General features: G+C 35.6%; 1 protein-coding gene across 1 annotated transcript in view; it reads right to left on the bottom strand.

Annotated features, from left to right (window-relative positions):
* Window positions 1-25,502, bottom strand: part of LOC106088460 (scavenger receptor class B member 1) — a 128,557-nt gene that overhangs the window by 75,742 nt on the left and 27,313 nt on the right. Inside the window, exon 2 of the mRNA XM_013253982.2 lies at window positions 5,043-5,069. The gene's annotated coding sequence lies outside the window, so the exon portion shown is untranslated. The remainder of the gene's footprint in view (window positions 1-5,042; window positions 5,070-25,502) is intronic.

The raw sequence follows: 25,502 nt of genomic DNA, 5'->3' as shown, positions 1-25,502 counted from the left end.
GAGTCTATAAGGAACACACAAACAAACCTACAAACAAACACAAATGAATTTTTATACCCTCCACCATAAGATGGGGGGTATACTAATTTCGTCATTCTGATTGTAACTACTCGAAATATTCGTCTGAGACCCCATAAAGTATATATATTCTTAATCGTCGTTAAATTTTATGTCCATCTAGCCATGTCCGTCCGTCTGTCCGTCCGTCTGTCCGTCCGTCCGTCTGTCTGTCGAAAGCACGCTAACTTCCAAAGGAGTAAAGCTAGCCGCTTGAAATTTTGCACAAATACTTCTTATTAGTGTAGGTCGGTTGGTATTGCAAATGGGTCATATCGGTCCATGTTTTGATATAGCTGCCATATAAACCGATCTTGGGTCTTGACTTCTTGAGCCTCTAGAGTGCGCAATTCTTATCCGATTAGGATGAAATTTTGCACGACGTGTTTTGTTATGACATCCAACAACTGTGCCAAGTATGGTTCAAATCGGTTTATAAAATGATATAGCTGCCATATAAACCGATCTTGGGTCTTGACTTCTTGAGCCTCTAGAGTGCGCAATTCTTATCCGATTAGGATGAAATTTTGCACGACGTGTTTTGTTATGATATCCAACAACTGTGCCAAGTATGGTTAAAATCGGTCCATAACCTTATATAGCTGTCATATAAACCGATCTTCAATCTTGACTTCTTGAGCCTCTAGAGGGCGCAATTCTTATCCAATTTGAATGAATTTTGGCACGTAGTATTTTGTTACGATATCCAACAACTGTGCCAAATATGGTTCAATTCGGTTCATAACCTGATATAGCTGCCATATAAACCGATCTGGGATCTTGACTTCTTGAGCTTCTAGAGGTCGCAATTATTATCCGATTTGCCATTAACATACGTGTTTATTATGGTCTGAATCGGTATATAGCCCGATACAGCTCCCATATAAATCGATCTATCTATTTTACTTCTTGAGCCCACAAAGGGCGCAATTCTTATTCGAATTGGCTGACATTTTACACAGGTCTCCATATATAATTTAATTGTGGTCCAAACCGGACCATATCTTGTTATCGCTCTAATAGCAGAGCAAATCTTTTCTTATATCCTTTTTTTGCCTAAGAAGAGATGCCGGGAAAAGAACTCGACAAATGCGATCCATGGTGGAGGGTATATAAGATTCGGCCCGGCCGAATTTAGCACGCTTTTACTTGTTATATATAAGATTAGCCGAACCGGGCCCACTCCGCTGCGTCTTCTATAACTCTCTAATATCATTCAAGGGTGGGGACACTTCGTCCTGAATGTGAATATGGAATTCGTGCCATTGTAGCATATGTCCGCCTATGACGCTGAAATGTCGTAATTGGCCTATGTATCCATTTGGCGGGTTTTGGGTGGCCCCCGAGGCACCAGACTACAACAATCGAAACCATGTTTTGTTTTTGGTGACGGTAGGTTACGTTAGGTCAGGTTGTAAAGAGGATGCAGATATTAATCTGTCCCATGCCACTGTCTATACTGCCTAAGCCAGTAATCGGCTTGTTGTGCGCTCTAAAAACTAAAAAGTGACCTCGAAGCAGAAAATTTTAAATTTTTAAGAAATGCTCCAATGACTCATCATCTTCCCCACATGCCCAACACATGCAATCACTTGCTGCATCAATTTTGCATAAGTGAACTCGTAGTCTTATGTGTCCCGTTATGACACCAAAAGCTATACTGACCTCCTTCCTACTTCCTTTCAGTAATAGCCTCGTGTTCTCACCATCTGGATCCCCCCATGGGATTTTCGCCGTCCTACCGACCGTTTCACTATTCCACAGGATTGCATGCGCATACGTCGCCCACGCCCTTAACTCAGACTGCGTCGACCCGAAAGGCTTCGGTTTAACCAAGTTTATCGACGGCAGTCCTCTGGCCTTCACAGCCAAATCGTCTGCCCTTTTTTCGTTATTTGGTTGGACCAAATACTAATAAGTACAAGTCATTGTTCAATTTTGTATAACAAAATATCGGTCTTTTTGGTAGCTATAACTGAAAATAAACCTATCTGAACCATATATGACATGGATGTCGAAAAGTCTAACATAAGTCACTGTATTAAATTTCAATGAAATCGGATTATAAATGCGCCTTTTATGGGGTCAAGACTATAAATCGAGATATCGGTCTATATGGCAGCTACATCCAAATCGGGACCGATTTGGGCCAAGTTGCAGAAAAGTGTCGATGAGCCTAACACAACTCACTGTCCCAAATTTCGGCGAAATCGAACAATAAATGCGCCTTTTATGGGCCCAAAACTTTAAATCGAGAGATTGGTCTATATGGCAGTTATATCCAAATCTGAACCGATCAGGGACAAATTGAAGAGAAATCGCGAAGAGCCTAAGACAAATCACTGTCCCAAATTTCGGCGAAATCGGACAAGAAATTCGCCTTTTATAGGCCTAAAACCTTAATTCGAGAGATCGGTCTATATGGCAGCTATATCCAAATATGAACCGATTAGGAACAAATTAAAGACGAATGTCGAAAGACCTAACACAACCCACTGTCCCAAATTTCAGCAAAATCGGATAATAAATGTGGCTTTTATGGGTCTAAGACCCTACATCGGAGGATCGGTCTATATGGCAGCTATATCCAAATCTGGACCGATCTGTGCCATATTGCAGAAGTATGTCAAGGGGCTTAACTTAACTCACTGGCCCAAATTTCGGCGACATCGGACAATAAATGCGCCTTTTATGGGCCAAAAACCTTGAATCGAGAGATCGGCCTATATGGCAGCTATATCCAAATATGAACCGATTAGGAACAAATTAAAGACGAATGTCGAAGGACCTAACACAACCCACTGTCCCAAATTTCAGAAAAATCGGATAATAAATGTGGCTTTTATGGGTCTAAGACCCTACATCGGAGGATCGGTCTATATGGCAGCTATATCCAAATCTGGACCGATCTGTGCCATATTGTAGAAGTATGTCAAGGGGCTTAACTTAACTCACTGTCCCAAATTTCGGCGCATTCGGACAATTAATGAGCATTTTATGGGCCCAAAACCTTAAATCGAGAGATCGGTCTATATGGCAGCTATATCCAAATCTGAACCGATCTGGGCCAAATTGAGGAAGGATGTCGAAGGACCTAACACAACTCACTGTCTCAAATTTCAGCAAAATCGGATAATAAATGTGGCTTTTATGGGCCTTAGACCCTAAATCGGAGGATCTGTCTATATGGCAGCTATATCCAAATATGGACCGATCTGTGCCAAATTGACAAAGAATATCGAAGGGCTTAACACAATTTACTACCCCAAATTTCAGCAAAATCGGACAATAAATGCCTCTTTTATGGGCCCAAAACCTTAAAGCGAGAGATCGGTCTATATGGCAGCTATATTCAAATCTGGACTGATCTGGGCAAAGTTGAAGAAGGACGTCGAAGAGCCTAACTAAACTCTCCGTCTCAAATATCAGCTATATCGGACAATAAATGCGTCTTTTATGGCCCCAAAACCTACAACCTAGATATCGGTCTATATGGCAGCTATATCCAAATCTGGACCGATCTGTGCCATATTATAAAAGTATGTCAAGGGGCTTAACTTAACTCACTGACCCAAATTTCGGCGACATCGGACAATAAATGCTCCTTTTATGGGCCATAAACCTTGAATCGAGAGATCAGTCTATATGGCAGCTATATCTAAATCTGTACCGATCTGAGCCAATTTAACGAAGGAAGTCGAAGGGCCTAAGATAACTCACTGTCCCAAATTTCATCAAAATTGGATAATAAGTGTGGCTTTTATGGGCCTTAGACCCTAAATCGGAGGATCGGTCTATATAACAGCTATATCCAAATCTAGACCGATCTGAGCCAAATTCACGAAGGATATCGAAGGGCCCAACACAACTCACTGTCCCAAATTTCAGCAATATCGGATAATAAAATTGGCTTTTGTGGCCCTAAGACCCTAAATCTGAAGACCACTCTATATGGCAGCTATATCTAAATCTGGACCGATCTGAGCCAAATTCACAAAGGATATCGAAGGGCCCAACACAACTCAATGTCCCAAATTTCAGCAAAATCGGATAATAAATGTGGCTTTTAGGGGCCTAACACCCTAAATCTGAGGATCGGTATATATGGCAGCTATATCCAATTCTCGACCGATCTAAGCCAAATTAAAGAAGAATGTCGAAGGGCATAACACAACTCACCGTCCCAAATTTCAGCAAAATCGCATAATAAATGTGTCTTTTATTGACCAAAGACCCTCAATCGGCGGATCGGTCTATATGGGGGCTATATCAAGATATAGTCCGATATAGCCCATCTTCGAACTTAACCTGCTTATGGACAAAAAAAAAGAATCTGTGCAAAGTTTCAGCTTAATATCTCTATTATTAAAGACTGTAGCATGATTTCAACAGACAGACGGACATGGCTAGATCGTCTTAGATTTTTCCGCTGATCAAGAATATATATACTTTATAGGATCGGAAATGGATTTTGCGATGTGTTGCAAACGGATGCATAAATAGGTGCATTTTAAAAATGCACCTTGTTATGTGTGCGTATGATTGTCATTAAAGAAGGATTCGCATAAATCATACGGCACCAGGTACTTGCATTAATGAAATCTGTCATTTAACTTCCTTAACCCATTAAAGCCTGACCATCGATTCTAATTTTATGACCACGGCATAGAACAAAACAGATAAATGCCTAAAAAAGTTACAAAAATCTCAATTTAGTAGCTAAAGGATATATTAGCTACTAGTGTTATCTTAGATTTCAAAGTTTAAAATTTCAAGTGGCCAATTTTCTAATCAAAACTGACTTGAATCTCATCAAACCCCGTTGCATAAACTTTGCACCAGCCATTAGTCATTGAAAACTGAAATCAATTGCTTTAACTTGTATCAATTGACGTTTTCAATTGTCGGGTACAAATTTCATTTTTCCATTTCGAAGTAATTGGCTACGTGTTGATAATTGTCGACTGGTGGTTCATGGTACTTACCGGTTTTCTTATGAATTGCGATGAGTTCTGTAAAGGAGGAGAAAAAAAAAACTTAAATTAGCCACATTAATTTATTTTCTATTAAATATTTATGGGATAGTTGAAATATTTAGCTGACAAGCTGTTAACTTTCGGATTGTTGGTTAAGGAAACCGTCTTATATAGTAATCGGGTAGGTTAGGCTTTGTGTTCATAGAAAAAGATTGTTATGATTATATTTATATAATTTCCTTGTTAGCTAATAAATATTGTAAATGCCACTAGATGGTAATCACAGTCCCATGATAGATATCTAGAATATCAGGTTTTGTGATTAGTTGTCGTTATTTCAATCGTCACACAAATGACTTTAGTCAGAACTAATAATAGGCTCTATGAAGAATGAAAAAAAAAAACAATAAACATTTTAAATTAATTAGCATTAATTAAAAACAAAATAAATACGCAACGTAAATGTGTTGCAAACGATTAAATTAAGGAAGTATGACAATAGCTTGCACATGCTCAAAGGGGCTGAAAAATCAATTTCATACTAAGCCAGTGAAATTCGTAATGGAAATGCGATTGAATTTTTCAAATACGGCTGCACTTTAGTAGGTCGTGTGATAGGATTCCTAGTCTGGGGATTAAGGTTTCGATTTCCACCAAAGGTATCTTGATGGACTTCAAATAGTCTAAGGGAGTTTAAAAAGGACTGCCACTCTTACTTTACCTAACCTACTTTAGCCTTCTTTTTCAGCCCCCAGTGTTGCTTACCTTTTTTATACCCACCACTATAGGATGGGGGTATACTAATCTAGTAATTCCGTTTGTAACACATCGAAATATCAATTTTCGATCCGACAAAGTACATATATTTCAGATCGTCGTAAAATTGTAAAACGATTTAACGATGTCTGTCCATCTGTCCGTCCGTCTGTCTGTCCGTCCATCTGCTGTAGTCACTCCACAGCCTTAAAAAATTGAGATATTCAGCTGAAATTTGGCACAGATATGTATTTTTGATGCACGCTGAAAAACAGTCAGCATCTTTAGGCCTCCCGACATCTGTCCCAAATATAGTTCAGATCGGACTATATTTGGATATAGCTGTCACATGGACCGATCTCCCCATAAAGGGTCTGAAGTCCATAAAAGCTATATTTTTTTATCCGATTTCGCTGAACCGATTTTAAGAAAATCGGTTCAGCCGTGTTTGATTCTACGGAACAAACAAAAAAAAAAAAAACAGAGTCCCATATAGTCATGATGGGTCATATGCCCATTTAAGGCATTTTTGGGAGGAAGGGTAACCCCCTATACTTTGAACTGATTCTGTATGCCAGATTCGTAATCTACTCCCGAATACCTTTCATTTGAGGCCCATATTGACATGAACGTCCAATATGTCTGTTTGGGGGAATTTCGTGGTTGGGGCGGCCCGATGGGTACTTAGACCCAAATTTTAATACCATATTCGTATGCTATTTTCCAATGCCTTTCATTTGAATCCCATATTGTCCCGATCGGTCCACTTTTGATTTTGGGTGGTGTTTTTGTTTTACGGGGGAGGGTCCGCCCCCTTTCGAAATTAACAAACTATAAAGCCTGTTTCTTCTTTTTGTCCATCTTTGCAATCTACTCACGAACACCTTTCATTTGAGTCCCATATTGTCATGATCGTCCCAAAAACCTATTTTAGGGAATTTGGGGTTGGGGCGGACCCCCAAGTTACTTGGACCCTATTTTTAATATGAAATTCGTACTCTACTCTTGAATAACTTTCATTTGAATTCCGTATTGTCCCGATCGGTCCACTTTTAGACCCCCTTCCGATATCAAAAAAGTATATAGCCTATGTTTCCTTCCAGACCTACCTACACAATCTGTGAACATTTCAAGGTGATCAGTTCAGCCGTTTTTGAGTCTATACAGAAAAAAACAAATAAACAAACAAACAAATTCTGCCACAAAGACCAATATTTTGATCTACAAAATTAAACAATGACCTATATTTGTTAGACCACTCAATGTCCGTGTCGAATTTGGGTGCATAAGTTATCAAATTTTCACCGGATTATGACGAAAGGTTGTTTACATATATACCCCAGGTGGTGGGTATTCACAGTTCGGCCCGGCCGAACCCTTTTTACTAATTTTTATTACTTCCATCATTCTGAAAGTCATATAAGGTCATGTTTTGGTGGCTTGTCGAAAGTCGGCAATTTTTTATATCCGAAAAAAATTAACAAAAAATTTTCCCAAAATTCTTTGCAGTGAGATTTCTGGAAACCTTCTTATTGCAATTGATGGTTTCTATATTACAAAAATATATGTATGGCAATAAGCCTACTACTACTTTTGACAACAGGTGCGATTTTATATCAAAGTTTTTAAAATCAACTTTTCTTCGGTAGATGGTCATAAAATTTTAAGAATTTTTTTTTGTTGTTAACCCACAATGGCTTGGTTAATAAAAAGATTTTTTTTTTTTTTTTTTAATTTAAAAAAAAATTTATTAACAAGTTTAAGAAAACCAACTACGTCGATATAAATGCTCTAAATAATAAATATTTGAAAATTCGCCAAAATCGGTCAAGGAAATCGAGGGTCAGACGTTAATGGGTTAAGCCAATCAAAATTTCATTGGGTTACCTATTTCCCAACTCTAGGTAGAATTATTCTTACACAGCTCTATTCTTGAGTATTTTTCTAACCATTCGGCTTGTATGGGTTAAAAGGCTTCTCCTGCAAAGTTTGAGCCAAGAAGACAATATGATAGAAAATGTCTATTTCTGAACTCAAAGCAAAAAAAATCAACAAAAGCTTAAATTTAGTTATGAAAATTTCTTTCCAATTTAAAATTCCTCAAACCAGTTGAGATTTAACCATTCACTGGGGTTTTTTTGCTTATAATTATAAAAAAAAAAATTATAACAAAACATTCATTCTATGACATCCATTCCTCATAGACTAGAATCTTTCGAAGCATTATTATTATCCCGTGGCTATTTCTAATTTGAAATTTAAATCCAATTCTTAAATGAAAAAAGCAGCACACTTTTTTTATTTATAATTCAAATTTACCTCCATTGTTAGCTCGGCTAAATATCTCAGTTTCAAGAAACTTTGTTTGTCTAATCTTTATTGGCTACCATTCGTTGCATAAGAACTTGTTTCTCAAAATTCATTTTTTTGCACAATTCTGTGTGTGTTTGTATGGATGTTGAGACGGAAAGGAAAAATGCTAGCATAGAAAAATTAGCCAAATTATTACCTGCTAAGCTGTGGGAATGAAATGCATTTTTGTTCATATGCAAGGCTTATTGGGAGAAAAATCAAACAAAAAAATCACACAAAGCTGAAATTTTGAAATATTTACAACATGTGGGACTATTGTTTTGTGTTGCTTTAACAGGCTAGGCTAGAATCAGATAAAATAAATTGATTTTTTTTGGAAAAAGAATGCAAAAAAAAATTTTAATTTTTGCTATATTTTTATACCCTCCACCATAGGATGGGGGTATACTAATTTCGTCGTTTGTAATTCCTCGAAATATTCGTCTAAGGCGCCATTAAGTATATATATATTCTTGATCGTCATTACATATTAAGTCGATCTAGCCATGTCCGTCCGTCTGTCTGTCCGTCCGTCCGCCTGTCTGTCTGTCTGTCTGTCCGTCCGTCTGTTTGCCGAAAGCACAGAAACTTTGGAAGAAATAAAGCTAGTAGCTCGAAATATTGCACAAATACTTCTTATTAGCGTAGGTCGGTTGGGATTGTAAATGGGCCATATCGGTCCATGTTTTCATATAGGTGCCATATAATACGGTCTTGGGTCTTGACTTCTTGAGCCACTAGAGGGCGCAGTTCATATCCGATTGGAATAAAATTTTGCACGACGTGTTTTGTTATGATATCCAACAACTATGCAAAGTAGGGTTCAAATTGGTCCATAACCTGATATAGCTGCCATTAATACGATCTTGGGTCATGACTTGAGCCTATAGACGGCGCATTTCATTTACGATGGGAATAAAATTTTGCACAACGAGTTTTGTTACGATATCCAACAACTGTGCCAAGAATAGTTCAAATCGGTCTATAACCTGATATAGCTGCCATATAAACCGATTTTGGGTCTTGAATTTTTAAGCCTCTAGAGGGCGCAATTTTTATCCGATTGAAATGAAATTTGGCACGACGTGTTTTGTTATGATATCCAACATCTGTGCCAAATAGGGTTCAATTTGGTCCATAACCTGATATAGCTGCCATATAAACCGATCTTGGGTCTTGACTTCTTGAGCCTCTAGAGGGCGCAATTCTTATCTGATTTGAATGAAATTTTGCACGAACTATTTTGTTATGATATCCAACAACTGTGCCAAGAATAGTTCAAATCGGTCAATAACCTGATATAGCTGCCATATAATACGATCTTGGGTCTTTACTTCTTGAGCCTCTAGAGGGCGCAATTCTTATCTGATTTGAATGAAATTTTGCACGACGTGTTTTGTTATGATATCTAACAACTGTGCCAAGTATGGTTCAAATCGGTTCATAACCTTATATATATTCCATATAAACCAATCTGGGATCTTGACCTCTTGAGCCTCTAGAAGTCGCAATTCCTATCCGATTTGCCTGAAATTTTGTACGAGGGATCCTCTCGCATGTGTTTATTATGGTCTGATTTGGTCTATAGCCTGATACAGCTCCCATATAAGTCGATCTCTCTGTTTTTATTCTTGAGCCCCCAAAGGGCGCAATTCTTAATCGAATTAACTGACATTTTACACAGGTATCCAACATATATTGGGTTGCCCAAAAAGTAATTGCGGATTTTTCATATAGTCTGCGTTGACAAATTTTTTCACAGCTTGTGACTCTGTAATTGCATTCTTTCTTGTGTCAGTTATCAGCTGTTACTTTTAGCTTGCTTTAGAAAAAAAGTTTAAAAAAAGTATATTTGATTAAAGTTCATTCCAAGTTTTATTAAAAATGCATTTACTTTCTTTTAAAAAATCCGCAATTACTTTTTGGGCACTCCAACATATAATTTAATTGTGGTCCCCGAACCGGACAAAATCTTGATATTGCTCCAATAGCAGAGCAAATCTTTTCTTTTATCCTGTTTTTTGTCTAAGAAGGGATGCCGGGAAAAGAACTCTACAAATGCGATCCATGGTGGAGGGTATATAAGATTCGGCCCGGCCGAACTTAGCACGCTTTTACTTGTTTTTTTTTATATTTCCGACCCCATGCTATACTACCCAATTGTAGGTTATATTGTAAATTAAAGCTATACTCCGCATTAACTTACAAACTTTAGAGCAAACTTGGTCAAGTGCTTACCATAACTCTGAACATCAGCACCAAATGCCTGAATGGCACCAAATGCCTGGCGCACAGAGGGGTAAGATTGTCTACCCTCCTTTCTATACCAATTCTCAAAAACCCCAGATCTCGGAGATGCATGCACAAATTTAAACGAAATTTTGTATGCCACCTTATAGTACCCCAAAAAACACGAAATTGGTAAAAAATTTTGGTATCAAATAATCTTGGGAGACGCCCCATACCAAAACCCACCCCAACAGATATGTGCACCGGTTGGGACAATATGGGTATCAAATGAAAAGTATTTAAGAGTAGAGTACGAATTTGGTACAAATTTCACTCTTCAGCTTCGGGGGGTCCCGGGGGGGTCCCGGGAGGGTCCCGGGGGGGTCCCGGGAGAGTCCCCACCCCCAAAAAAACCATAAGAGATCGTTTCGAAATTCTAATTCGATTTAGCCATGTCCATTCATGCCTGTCGAAATCACGATAGCTGCCGAACGCGTAGAGTTAGCCGCCTGCAATTTTGCACATATACTTAATATTGATGTAGGTCATTGGAGATTGCAAATGGGCTATATCGGTTCAGATTTGGATATAGCTCCCATATAAACCGATCTCCCGACTTGACTTCCTCAGCCCTTAAAAGCCACAATTATTGTCCGATTTGGCTGACATTTCGCACATAGTGTTCTTAACTTTGACTTCAAACAACTGTGCTAAGTACGGTTTATATCGGTCAAGAACCTGATATAGCTCCCATATAAACCTATCTCCCGATTTGACTTCCTGAGCCCCTGAAAGCCAAAATTTTTGTCTGATTTGGCTGAAATTTCGCACATAGTGCTCTGTTATGATTTCCAACAACTGTGTTATGTACGGTCTAAATCGGTCAAGGACCTGATATAGCTCCTAAATAAACCGTTCTTCCTTTTTGACTTCTTGACCCCTAAAAGCCCCAATTTTCATCCGATTTGGCTGAAATTTTGTACATACTATTCTGTTATGACTCCAAACAGCGGAGCCAAGTACTGACAAAATCGGTGTATAACCTGATGTAGCTCCCATATAAACCGATTTCCCGATTTGATTTATTGAGCCCATGGAAGCCTCAATTTTCATCCGATTTGGGTGAAATTTTGCATGTAGTATTCTGCTATGACTTCCAACAACTGTGCTAAGTACGGTTCAAATCGGTCAAGAACATGAAAGAGCTCCCATATAAACCGATCTTCAGATTTGAGTTCTTGAGCCCTTACAAGGCGGTACATTTATTCAACTTGTCTGAAATTTTGCATCTAGTGTTCTGATATGACTAACTCAACAACATGTACAGTCCAATATGGTCTATAACTAGATACAATGGGTTGCCCAAAAAGTAATTGCGGATTTTTCATATAGTCGGCGTTGACAAATTTTTTCACAGCTTGTGACTCTGTTATTGCATTCTTTCTTCTGTCAGTTATCAGCTGTTACTTTTAGCTTGCTTTAGAAAAAAAGTGTAAAAAAAGTATATTTGATTAAAGTTCATTATAAGTTTTATTAAAAATGCATTTACTTTATTTTAAAAAATCCGCAATTACTTTTTGGGCAACCCAATAGCTCATATATTTTAGCAGAATCCATGGTGGTGGGTTCCCACGATTCGGCCCGGCCAAACTTGGCACGCTTTTACTTGTTTTGCTCTAGAAATGTTTTCAAAAAATTTTTGCTACAAAAAGTGTTGTCAAAATATTGTTCCCCAAATAATGTCAAATATTTTTGTATTTTAAAAATGTTTCCAAAATTTTCTTGCTATAGAGAGAGTATTGTCCAAATTTTGTTGTCTTACAAAATGTTTGACAAAATTTGGTTGCTTTAGAAAATAAAGGCAAAAAAAGTGGCTGTAGAACATTTTTCAAAATTTTTTTTCTGTAAATTCTTTTTTACAGTTTAAAATTTTGGTTGTAGAAAAAAAAAATTTCCAAATATTTTTATCAATAAATTATTATCCAAAATTTGTTGCCACAATAAATATCAAGATTTTTAGTTTTTTTTTTTTGTTCGTTTCTCTTTCGAGACGAGCTCAATTCTCTTTCGAGACGAGCTCAAAAATTTGCTGCCACAATAAATATCAAAATTTTTAGGTTTTTTTTTTTGTTCGTTTCTCTTTCGAGTCAGGCTCAATGATCGGAGATGCAATAGGAAAAGGAAAGCCAAAGATAGCAACACACACCAACCACTATGGGACGCGTTTCGTCTTTGGTTTGAAGACTTTTCAACTCTATTAGGTGTGCTGGCTTCAAAGGCCGTGCATTGGTATGTTGCATTTGAATCGAATTAATAGCGAAAACGCCTCTATGATATAATTACCACATTAACCACACTCGACAACCCTGCCTATTAGCTGTACTTTTTCCTAATGCATGTGTTTTTGTGTAATGACAGACTTTTTTCTGCGACAAATTACACTTCTTCCGTACTACACATGATTTTGTGCATCTGTTGTAAGTTGTATTAATGGCTTCGAACCTAGACAACGGCAACGGCTCTCGCTGTTGCTCCGTGTGCCCAGGTTCGAATCCTGGCCGGGCTCTTCCGATATTTTTTAAAATTTTCAAGTTTTTTGCCTGTTAGGACGAGATCATTAAATTTTAAAATTTTTGTTTGTTTCTCTTTTGAGACGAGCTGTGGCTCTCACTGTTGCTCCGTGTGACTAGGTTCAAATATTGGCCGGGCTCTGCGAATTTTTTCAATTTTTCAAGTTTTGCCCGTTAGGGCGAGATCATAAAATTTTACAATTTTTCTTTGTTTCTCTTTTGAGACGAGCTCAATGAGCTTTTAGGTACTTTTGACGAAATTTTATTGGTAAAAAAATGTTTTCTCTTCAAATTTTGTGTAGATAATGTTATTGCTATAAAAATATTGTCAATATGTCATGCTATTGAGAATAGCTTTATAGCCTTCGAAAATTCTGCCAAAATTATATTGCTATTTTGCGCCTCCAGAGGGCGCAATTACTATCCGATTTGATATTTTCGTAAGACCTCCAACAACCATGACAATAATGGTCCATATCTGACGACAACTTGATAAAGCTTCTATACATTTAAAAGTGCAGCTTTTGAAGATTTTGTTTACATTTTCTAGAAATGTCTGCTGTATTAACCGCCCAATTACTCGCTTAAACCATTAACAACTCATTTTATAGCGCTAAATATTTTTTACACATTCTAGAAAGACAAAAAAAATTAATTAACTTGTTTTTCATTTTTTTTTTTAAGTTATATATATTTTAACTGTTATATTTTTGTTAAATAAACTGTTAATGACTGTTATGATGTTTTTGTTTCTCTGATATGCCATGAGACCATAATTTGGTACAAAAATATTTTTTTTTTTCATTTGTATTCTTCTTCATTGATTTCACAACTTTCAGACTTGGCCCTATGATCTTTGGATGGAGGTTGGGTGGTAGGGGAACATTAAATTAAAAACAAGTGCAAGTCATGTTTTGAAGTACATTTTGTTGTGACATTAACGTTGACCTTGATCGTAAAGAGACAAATGTTGAGGCGGCCAGACAGACAGACAGACAACCCTGGTTTCACATGACTGCCATTCAATGTTGGCTTTTCATTAAACTCAAAGCAATTTTCAAAAATTAAACCAAAACAAAGTTTTCGACTTTGTCACCATGACAGCAGGCTGGGTGAAGTTGACAGATGTGCTAAAAAAAAACAGGGTCATATTCTAAGAAATCTCTAAAACCGCAAAACACCTCAATAGCTAGGGCTATGTAAAATAAGCAAAAACACAAAAACCAATATTTGTCAAGTGTTTAGCACATCAATCTTCTATTTGAATATTTACTTCCTAAACTGATGGCCAAGGCTGCCTTAGAATACAGCAGTCTAGAACTCGGAGAGTAGGAGAATTCTAATTCCAAAGGCCAAAGAATGTAAATACCTCTTAGTTAATAAATATGCAGGCACTTGTTTAACCACTTTGTGGCGCTTGTTTTCACATTCAATTCCAATTCGTAGAAATCTTTGTACAAACCATACTTTCTTAATAACTTTTTTCTCTCGACTCCTCCCCTGTTACCTGTGTCGTAGTTGATCTTCATATCAGAAGCTTATAAACCGCTGCTAGTCATTCATTTACCCATTATGCAATTACACAATAGCCACTTTTTATTGGATTTTTTTCCATTTCGTTTTTATTGCAGGGCGGTTGAGAATTGAGCATTTTAATGGCCAATTATAACAAGAGTCAAGGGTCAAAAGTACCAACGATCACGGACATTGAAATCTAAACCTCGCACTGGCACGTAGTCTTCTTATTATCAATGTTATGCCGCAAAGGGTTTAAGAATTAAGACACTTAGTTTTTGCTTATATGTACTCGTATTTATGTTTCTATTTTGTTTTCTTAATCTTTGGTGAACAACACACAGAGAGTGATATAAACGAAATGGCTAAGAAAATCCGACGCAAATGACTGAATTATAAGGAAATTGAAACGTTTACAAATGATCAAAATGTAGTTTGGCAAAACAACTCAGATCGGGGATGATTGAATTGATAAAAATCGAAAAGCAAAGTTCATTAAAGAGAAAATTTTGTCATGATAAAACACTAAAGAAAGGATAAAACACTAAACTAAAACCCTGCTGCCTTGCCTCTCTTAACAAATCTATGGCAACTCTCTTTCCTTCTCATCTATATGACTTCTGTCTCTTCTTTTTTTGAAAGCTTTTTAAACATTTCAAGCCTTATGACCACGAAATGTTGACTCATTTGTTTGTCAATTACCCTTGTCATTTGACATTAAAAACAAAAAACTCCAATCACCATATGATGCTGCAAAATTAATACCAAAACTATTCCGTTGGCACTTTCTGTTTTTGTCTGTCGTTCTTTTTTAGATTTCAAAATCATTTCTTTTATTTTAAAAGGCAAAACTGTGCCATGACCAATTGCCACACATTAGCCATCTCTGAAATACGTAAACGAAAGAGAGGCATAACACAAAAGTCATTGAATGCAGTGAGGACAAACCAACAGAGCAATGCTGCGGTTTTTAGAAGAACACAAGACCGATATTGTTTTTGTTGCTACTTTTTTCCCTTTTGCTAAGTGAGTGCATGCATGTTTGTGTATTGGTAAATGCTTATTAGTGAGTTTGTTATTCAAAAAATTAATGAAACTTTTATTTCGTTGTTTTTTGTTTATGAGCCACCTTGACCGGGTCAAGTATAGTGTTTTTGTTGTTTTTCAGCTTAAGCATCTCTTATGCATAACATTTTTATCTTTGCTTTTATTTCTCATAGGGAGAGAGAGAGAGAGTGCAATAAAGCATCTCATATCTTTGCCGTTATCTCTAATAAGGGAGAGAGTGTGCAATACAAAACTGGCAGTGTGGACAGGGTTGCCGCTAAGAAAGAAAAATTATACCAAAAAAATGGAAAAATGTCCATTGTTTTGTATAAATTCTTAAATTTTTAAAATTGTTGTTTGTTTCTCTTTCGAGACGTGCTGAATGATCGAAAATGGAAAAGGAAAGCCAAAGATAGCAACACACACCAACCACTATGGGACGAGTTTCGTCTTTGGTTAGAAGACTTTTCAACCATATTAGGTGTGATGGCTTCAAGGGCCGTGCGTTGGTATGTTGTATTTGAATCGTATTAATAGCGAAAACGCATCTATGATAAAATTATCACATTAACGAAGCTTGACAACCTTGTTAATTAGCTGTACTTTTCCTAATGCATGTATTTTTGTGTAACGACGGACATTCTATCTTCCGTACTACGCATGATTTTATGCATCTGTTTGAAGTTGTATTGATGGATTCGAACGCAATGGCTCTCGTTGTTGCTCCGTGTGCCCAGGTTCGAATCCTGGCCGGGCTCTGCCGAATTTTTAGGGCGAGAGGGTCAGATCATTAACCTTAGGGCGAGATCATTAAATTTTACAACATACCAACGCACGGCCCTTGAAGCCATCACACCTAACCTAAAACGAAACGCGTCCCATAGTGGTTGGTGTGTGTTGCTATATTTGGCTTTCCTTTTCCATTTGCATCTCCCATCGAGCTGAATGATCGAAAGAGAAACAAACAAAAATTGTAAAAATGTAATGATCTCGCCCTAACAGGCAAAATACTTGAAAAATTCCTAGATTTTAATATTTTACATGATTAACAAGTAAAAGCGGGCTAAGTTCGGCTGGTCCGAATCTTGGGAACCCACCACCTTGGATTCTGCTAAAAATTTATACAAAATAAATTAAGTTGTAGTGCATAATTATAATCTACCTAACTTCTGTCAAAAATTAAAGCTTCTAGAAACCGAGGAAGGATGATCGAGAGACCGGTTTACAGGGGAGCTATATCAGATTATAGACCGATTTTGGCCGTACTTCGCACAGTTGTTGGAACACTTAATGCGAAATTTCAGCCAAATCGGACAATACTTTGAGGCTTGTAAGTGGCTAGCCATACGTGTTCGACCTCTATCGTGATTTCGACAGAAGCACGAACGGACATGGCGAGATCGGTTCAGAACAACTAGACGATCAGGATTATATATACTTTATGGGTTCTTAGACGAATATTTCGAGGTGTTACAAACAGAATGACGAAATTCCTATGGTGGTAGGTATAAAAATTCAATTTACACGCTGATTAGGCATATGCATCAGCTGGTCTGCGCGACTCAGCTAGTAGATGATGATACCCGATTACTTGAATCTCTGCATACTTTGTCCTATACTCAAAAAATCAAACAAGACGAAATGAGCCAACTACAGAGGAATAATTCTCCTCTCCATCATATACGAGATACGTTCGAGCGTTCTGTGAGAAAGATTAAAACCTTAAGTCAATGAGATAATTGGGCCCTAGCAACGCGGATTTAGACCTGGTAAATCCATCCTAGACCAGATATTCACGTTGCTCAAAATCCCCAAGAAAGCACCTGAGAAGTGCAGGTAAAATCTTTCCATCTCTTCGTTGACTACAATGTCGCTTTCGACAGTCTTATACCTGGAAGGATATTTCAACCCATGTCTTCAACCCATCTGAGTAAATAAAAGATCAATAAATTTGGCAATAAATCTCGTGGCCGTCCGCTATCTTATTTATTTTCATACAATTTTATTATTTATTTGTTATATTATATTTTTTTTATTTTAATATATTTTATTTTATTTTGTTTAATTGTTTTATTTTATTTTATCTTATTTCGTTTTATTTTATTTTACTTTATTTTATTTTATTTCATTTTATTTTATTTTTTTTTATTTTATTTTATTTTATTTTATTTTATTTTATTTTATTTTATTTTATTTCATTTTATTTTCTATTTTTTTATTTTTTATTTTATTTTATTTTTTTTTTATTTTATTGTATTTTTTTAATATTATGTTTATTTTATTTTAGTTTATTTTATTTTAGTTTAGTTTATTTTATTTTATTTTATTTTATTTTATTTTATTTTATTTTATTTTATTTTATTTTATTTTATTTTATTTTATTTTATTTTACTTTATTTTATTTTACTTTATTTTATTTTAAGTTATTTCATTTTATTTTATTTTATTTTTTTTTTTTTTAATTAAATTTTATTTTATTTTATTTGATTTTATGACACAGCATTGAATTTGCCTCATCAATAGTAACATCTCTCAAATTTACCAACATAACGGTAACACTGTGTATTAGGTAAACGTTTGCATTGACATTTGCATACTCTCTTGACTTTGATCTGGTATTTTTGACAGATTGTGTTAGGGTTAGTCAATTGCCTGCATTTAATTGGCAGGGCTTGCTACAGATGATTAGAGACTTTTACTTTGGCCGCCTAGTGTGTGTGGGCTTTTTTTGTATAGTATAGGCATGTGTGCGTGTATGTGCTTGAGAGAGTTAATGACATGATATAGATTTGCCTTCATTTAGGGTTTATACAATGCACATATGCAAAATATGATCCACCGTCATCAGTTAATATATAAATAAAAATAAACTTGATTGTTGTTTTTGTTGTATTTTTATTTAGCTCGAGAAATCTTGCCATTTTCCCAAAATGGCTTGAGATAATGTTGTGTTGTGGTTTTTTCAAGTTGTTATGACTGCAAGTTGCTGGTGTGGTAAGTAAGTTTTTGTGTCTGCCCCAAACTGGTATTAGAGTTGTGTAAATTGAAGTGTATGTACTCGTATGTGTGTTCTGTGTGTGATGTGAATTTATTTTTCAAAGAAAATAAGTAAAAGTTGCATGAATTAACATTGTTTTCTTATTTGGCTTTATTGGCCCCTTCCTCTTTAGCACTCTCCGCAAATCTTTGCTCTTCCTCTAACTGACACCAGAGTGCGTTCGTGTAGCTTTTGGCAGCCAACACCAACTCTACCTCCTCCTGAGTTGTTTACGTTTTGCTTCGTTTTGGTGATCATAGTTTTTGTTTTTGCAAATTTCGTTCACGAATTTATTTTTACAACGACGCTTTTTTTTTGGCCTCAAATCACGTTGATTGAAGTGTTTTGGATTTTTTTTTATCTCACTTGGCAGTTATTGTGTGTTGGGTTGTTGTTGTTGTTGTTGCTCTAGCCCAGCATTTCTTTTTGTAAACAATTTTGCGGCTTTAAAAAGTTTTACGTTTTTATTTCGTTTCTTTTTTATGGCAGCCGCTAATTTTTTTCTCTCTGTTTGTTTTACAGATTAAGACACATGTGCTATTGCTTCATGTGTCACGTTTAACGAAGATAAACCTTAAAACTGACTGCGGGTGTAAATTGCAAAAAAATGACAATTTAAACGCAAGGCATGTGTCTACCGTCTGATGTTGAGAATACGAAAAAGTGTTTTATGGCAAGTTATGGTTAAGATGATCACTTTTTTCAAGTTTTAATTATCTCCATATGGGATTTAATTTCTTTTTTATTTCATTAGGCAAACAAATTGAGAAGATCCATGGACATTTTTATTGTTTAAATTCGATGTTGTTTTTTTTTAAATTTTGTTTATGTTAAATATTTTTGAAAAAATTCTCAGGAGAAAGTTAACAAGCCTGCATAAAAACCTAAAAACAGGAGAGGCTCTTAGCAATGGACTTTTTGGGGTCCAAATTTTTTCATATAGAAGAGTTGAATGTGGTTTTTAGGGCAGACTCAAAAAGGAGGCAAGTTTTCAATAGATGGCCTCAAACTGAGTTCTACATTATTTTACTTATTTTATATCAGAGACTGGATAAACCATATGCTATGGAACAGGTGGATAAATTGAGGGTCCCATGGCATAAATATAGGGGAGAAAGTGGCACAGGGGGGGCATTTTATCACCACTCCTTTGAGTGAGCACCATAAATTACCTATTGCGGTTGCTAACTGAGAAGGAGTTTGAATCTGACTCCTATGCAGAAGGGCCGAAAGGGTCTTGCATATGGCATATGACTGGGCCAGGGCCAGGGGTCTCAATGTTACCTCAGTGAGGACTGAAATATGCCTGTTCACGAGGAAGACGAATGTGGGCCAATTTGACGCACCTCGTTTCCTCAAGAAGACGATTTCGATATCTGACAAGGTGAAATACTTAGGTGTGATCTTGGACAGGCAACTTTATTGGAAGTGTCACATTCAGGAGCGTACTGTGAAGGCTCACAGATGTTGGGCACTATGTAGACGGGCCATAGGCTCGAAATGGGACCTGAATCAGAGGATAGTCCTCTGGCTCTACAGGGAGGCCACCGTAGCGCAGAAGTTAGCATGTCCGCCTATGACGCTGAAAGCCTGGGTTCGAATCCTGGCGAGACCATCAGAAAAAAATTTTCAGCGGTGGTTGTCTCCTCCTAATGCTGGCAACATTTGTGAGGTACTATGCCATGTAAAACGTCTCGGCACGCCGTTCGGACTCGGCTATAAATAGGAGGCCCCTTATCATTGAGCTTAAACTTGAATCGGACTGCCCTCATTGATATGTGAGAAGTTTGCCCCTGTTCCTTTGTGGAATATTCATGGGCAAAATTTGCATTTTGCTCTACAGAAGCGTTATTAGAACAATCCTTACTTACGCCTCAGTAGTGCAACATAAGGACCATACAACAGGTTCAGAGAACATATTGTTTTGGCATAGGCGGAGCGATAAGGACCACGCCCACTAGGGCACTGGAGACTATTCTAGATATCCGACCCATTGACATACTGAATAAATGTGAGGCAGTTACAGCAGCTATGAGACTTAAGGTGATGGGAGAACGGGTTGAGGATGGGAGCAGCTCATAGTATAGCGGTATAATCGAGGCGACGATAGGAAACTTGGAAGGAAGGCGAGAGGTCTCCGATCGGATACCTGAGATGAACCTTGAAGTCGAGAAGATCATGCCGTCTGGAAGATCATGTCACACAGATGGATCGAAGCAAGAGGGCAAAGTGAGCCTGGGGGTCTACATTGAGAACCCAAGGACTGACATCAGTTTTAGACTGCCTGACCATAAAACGGTACTGCAGGCAGAGCTCCGGGCTATCACGGAATACGTGTGTGTGGTGTGGACGTGAATGTGGGTGTGGTGTGGACGTGAATGTGGGTGTGGTGTGGAGTGTGAACATCTTTATGGACAGTAAAATGACCATAAGGGCAATGACAACCAAGTGGGTAAGGTCATGAACCGCCTTGCAGTGTAAGAAGGAGATAAACGCCTTCTCTGAGGATGACATAATGCGCATTGTTTGAGTGTCGGGCCATAACGGAGTAAGGGAGAATGAAAAGGCAGACGATTTGGCATTGAAGGCCAGAGACCTGCCGTCGATAAACTTGGTTCACCCGAAGCCTTTTGGGTCGACGCAGTCTAAATTAAGGGCGTGGGCGACAAACGTGGAACAACGAAACGGTCGATAGAACAGCGAAAATCATATGGGGTGATCCGGATCTGGTTTCTTGCCTTCTTGTGCATCTAGAGGGCGCAATTCTTAACCAGTTTGGCTGAAAATTTGCACATAGTGTTTTGGTATCACTTCCAACAACTGCGATAAGTATGGTTTAAATCGGTCCATAACTTGATATAGCTGCCATATAAAACGATCGGGGATCTTGATTTCTAGAGCCACTAGAGGGCGCAATTCTGATACAATTTGGTTGAAATTTTGCATTAGATGTTAAGTTTTAGCTTCCAAATACTGTGCCAAGTATGGTTCAAATAAGATCACAACCTGATCTAGCTGCCATATAAACCGATCGGGGATATTGACTTCTTGAGATTAGATGTTAAGTTATGACTTTCAACAACTGTGCTAAGTATGGCTCAAATCGACCTATAACCTGATATAGCTAACATATAAACGGATCTTGGATCTTGACTTCTCGAGCCACTAGAGGGCGCAGTTTTTATCCAATTTGGCTACAATTTTGCATGAGGGGTTCTGTTATGAATGTTATGAATAATAACTGTGCAAAGTATGGTTCAAATCAGTCGATAATCTGATATAGCTTCCTTATATACTGGTTTTGAGTCTTGAATTCTTAAGCCAATAGAGGGTGCAGTTTTCATCCGATTTGGCTGAAATTTTTTATAAAGTTGTTTGTTATGACTTCAACAACTGTGCAAAGTATGATTCAAATCGTTCTATAGCCTGATATATCTAACATATAAACCGATCTTGGATCTTGACTTCTGGAGCCACTAGAGGGCGCAATTCTCATGCGATTTGGCTGAAATTCAGCATGAAGTGTTCTGTTGTGAATTCCAACAACTGTGCTAAGTAAGGGGCAAATCGGTTCATAACCTAATATAGCTGCCATATAAGCCGAGCTGGGGTCTTGACTTCTTTAGCATCTAGAGGGCGCTATGCTTATCCAATTTTGCTGAAATTTTTTACATTTTATTTTATTTTATTTTTTATAATTTATTTTATTTTATTTTTTAATATTTTATTTTAATTTTTGTTTTGTTTTATTTTATTTTATATTTTTGTTTGTTTTATTTTATTTTATTTTATTTTATTTTATTTTATTTTATTTTATTTTATTTTATTTTATTTTATTTTATTTTATTTTATTTTATTTTATTTTATTTTATTTTATTTTATTTTATTTTATTTTATTTTATTTTATTTTATTTTATTTTATTTTATTTTATTTTATTTTATTTTATTTTATTTTATTTTATTTTATTTTATTTTATTTTATTTTATTTTATTTTATTTTATTTTATTTTATGTTAATTTATTTTCTTTTATTTTTTTTTATTTTATTTTATTTTTTAATATTTTATTTTAATTTATTTTATTTTTTTATTTTATTTTATTTTATTTTATTTTATTTTATTTTATTTATTTTATTTTATTTTATTTTATTTTATGTTAATTTATTTTCTTTTATTTTTTTATTTTATTTTATTTTATGTTAATTTATTTTCTTTTATTTTTTTTATTTTATTTTATTTTATTTAATTTTTTTAATTTTTTTTTTATTTCATTTTATTTTATTTTACGTTATTTTATTTCATTTTGTTTTATTTTATTTTATTTTATTTTATTTTATTTTATTTTATTTTATTTTATTTTATTTTATTTTATTTTATTTAATTTTTTAAATTTTTTTTTTTATTTCATTTTATTTTATTTTACGTTATTTTATTTCATTTTGTTTTATTTTATTTTATTTTATTTTATTACATTTTATTTTATTTTATTTTATTTTATTTTATTTTATTTTATTACATTTTATTTTATTTTATTTTATTTTATTTTATTTTGTTTTATTTTATTTTATTTTATTTTATTTTGTTTTATTTTGTTTTATTTTCTTTATTTTATTTTATTTTATTTTTTTATTATTTTATTTTATTTCTTCTTTTATTTTATTTTATTTAACTTTATTTTATTTTATTTTATTTTATGTGATTTTATTTTATTTTATTTTATTTTATTTTATTTTATTTTATTTTATTTTATTTTATTTTTTCTTTCTTTTATTTTATTTTATTTTATTTTATATTATTTTATTTTATTTTTCTATTTTTTATTTATCTTCACTTGTTTTTCTGTTTTATGACTGACTCTAATAACCGTTTTCGACTTCCTCACCTGTATAACTGTTCGTTAACTGTTTGTTTCAAGATAACAACTGTCTTACGAAAAAAATGGTATAATAGCAAAAAACTAAATCATACAACATAGACAAAAAAAAACAGATCTCATATCGGTAATTTTTCCCCATTTTCGGTTTTTTCTTAGTTTGTTTTTTAACCACTTTTTGTGGAAGTTGTGATTTTTTTTTTTGCTCGGTCTTTTGCAACAGAAAAAAAAGTCACACCAAGATAGACAGATAAAAAAAATGGCAAAGAGTCAAATGTACTGATATGCAAGTTTAGTTGGTTAGACATAATCACAGAAAACTTAGCCACAATTTATTAAATTGCTATATTTCTTCGTTTATAATCTCATGTAGCAGGTTATGTATGAACGTTGGTATACATTTCGTCATAATTATCATAACTCATACATTACACTTGAGGAAATGATTTTTTGTGTGGTTTGGATTTGTGTTTTGCCATTTTTTTTTGGTTTTTATTTGGGATTGTAAGTTTTATGGTTTTTAAAGGTTTTATTGAGGTTTGGTTTTAGGCCATCGCCTTCATGTTGTTGTCCATCATCATTCTTGCATCCATCGATCGTTGTTAACACATTTTCAACTGTTAAGTGACTCGTTTGCATCATTTTTTTTTTTTTGGTTTTTTTTTTACCTCCAATCACTAATTTACTCAGTGGCTGACACAGCCCAAGCAACCACCGCACACGCAGTGATTGACCATTTAATGGGGTTTGTCTGCATTGTATATCCGGCAGATAGACCATGTGGTATTATCTGCTTGGCTAGCCGGCCGGCTAATCTTTGCTGTGACGATTCATTTGATAGTTACTGAAAGCAATTCATTGTTTGCCATTTGTGGTCATCTTCATTTGGCAATTTGTCGCTTCGGAGGTGAGTAAATGTAAATTTTTTTTTTGGCCAATTTAAGCATTTCGTAAATTTTGTTGGTAATACGTTTACAGCTTTATATGATGGTGGTTAAAACTAAGATGGGAAAGTCTACCAATTAAGTGTGTACAAATCGATGTAGAGAAACTACATATAACACACAACAATGCAAAAAGTATATGAATTTTTTCAATAAGAACCGACAAGAACAAAATTCCTAAAATTTATGAAATTTTACTTAGTTTAAGAACAACATTTGTATACCCTCCACCATGGGATGGGGGTATACTAATTTCGTCATTCTGTTTGTAACTACTCAAAATATTCGTCTAAGACCCCATAAAGTATATATATTATTGATCGTCATGAAATTTATATCGATCTAGCCATGTCCGTCCTTCTGTCCATTCGTTCGTCCGTCCGTCTGTCTGTCGAAAGCACGCTAACTTTCGAAGGAGTAAAGTTAGCCGCTTGAAATTTTTGCACGAATATTTCTAACTAGTGTAGGTCAGTTGGGGTTGTAAATGGGTCATATCGGTCAATGTTTTGTTGTAGCTGCCATATAAACCGATCTGGGGTTTTGACATTTTTAGCCTCTAGAGGGCGCAATTCCTATCCGATTTGGCTGAAATTTGGCATGACGTATTTGGGTGTAATTTCCAACAACTAGGCAAAGTATGATGGAAATAGTTACATAACCTGATATAGCTGCCTTATAAACCGATCTTGGGTCTTGACTTCTTAAGCCTCTAGAGGGCGCAAATCCTATCTGAATTGGCTGAAATATCGCGTGACGTGTTTTGTTATGACTTGCAACAACTGTGCAAAGTATGGTTCAAATCGGTCCATAGCCTCATATAGCTGTCATATAAACCGATCTGGGATCTTGACTTCTTGAGCCTCTAGAGGGCGCAATTTTTATCCGATTTGACTGAAATTTGGAATGACGTGTTTCGGTATGTTTTGCAACAACTGTACTAAGTATGGTTCAATTCGGTCCATAACCTGATATAGCTGCCATAAAAACCGATCTGGGGTCTTGACTTCTTGAGCCTCTAGAGGGCGCAATGCTTATCCGATTTGGCTGAAATTTGGCATGACGTGTTTCGGTATGACTTCCAACAACTATGCGAAGTATGGTGGAAATCGGTCCATAACCTGGTATAGCTGCCATAAAAACCGATCTG

Source organism: Stomoxys calcitrans, chromosome 5 (assembly GCF_963082655.1).
Source record: "Stomoxys calcitrans chromosome 5, idStoCalc2.1, whole genome shotgun sequence".
Classification (NCBI taxonomy): domain Eukaryota; kingdom Metazoa; phylum Arthropoda; class Insecta; order Diptera; family Muscidae; genus Stomoxys; species Stomoxys calcitrans.
This window is presented reverse-complemented; position numbering and strand designations above follow the sequence as displayed.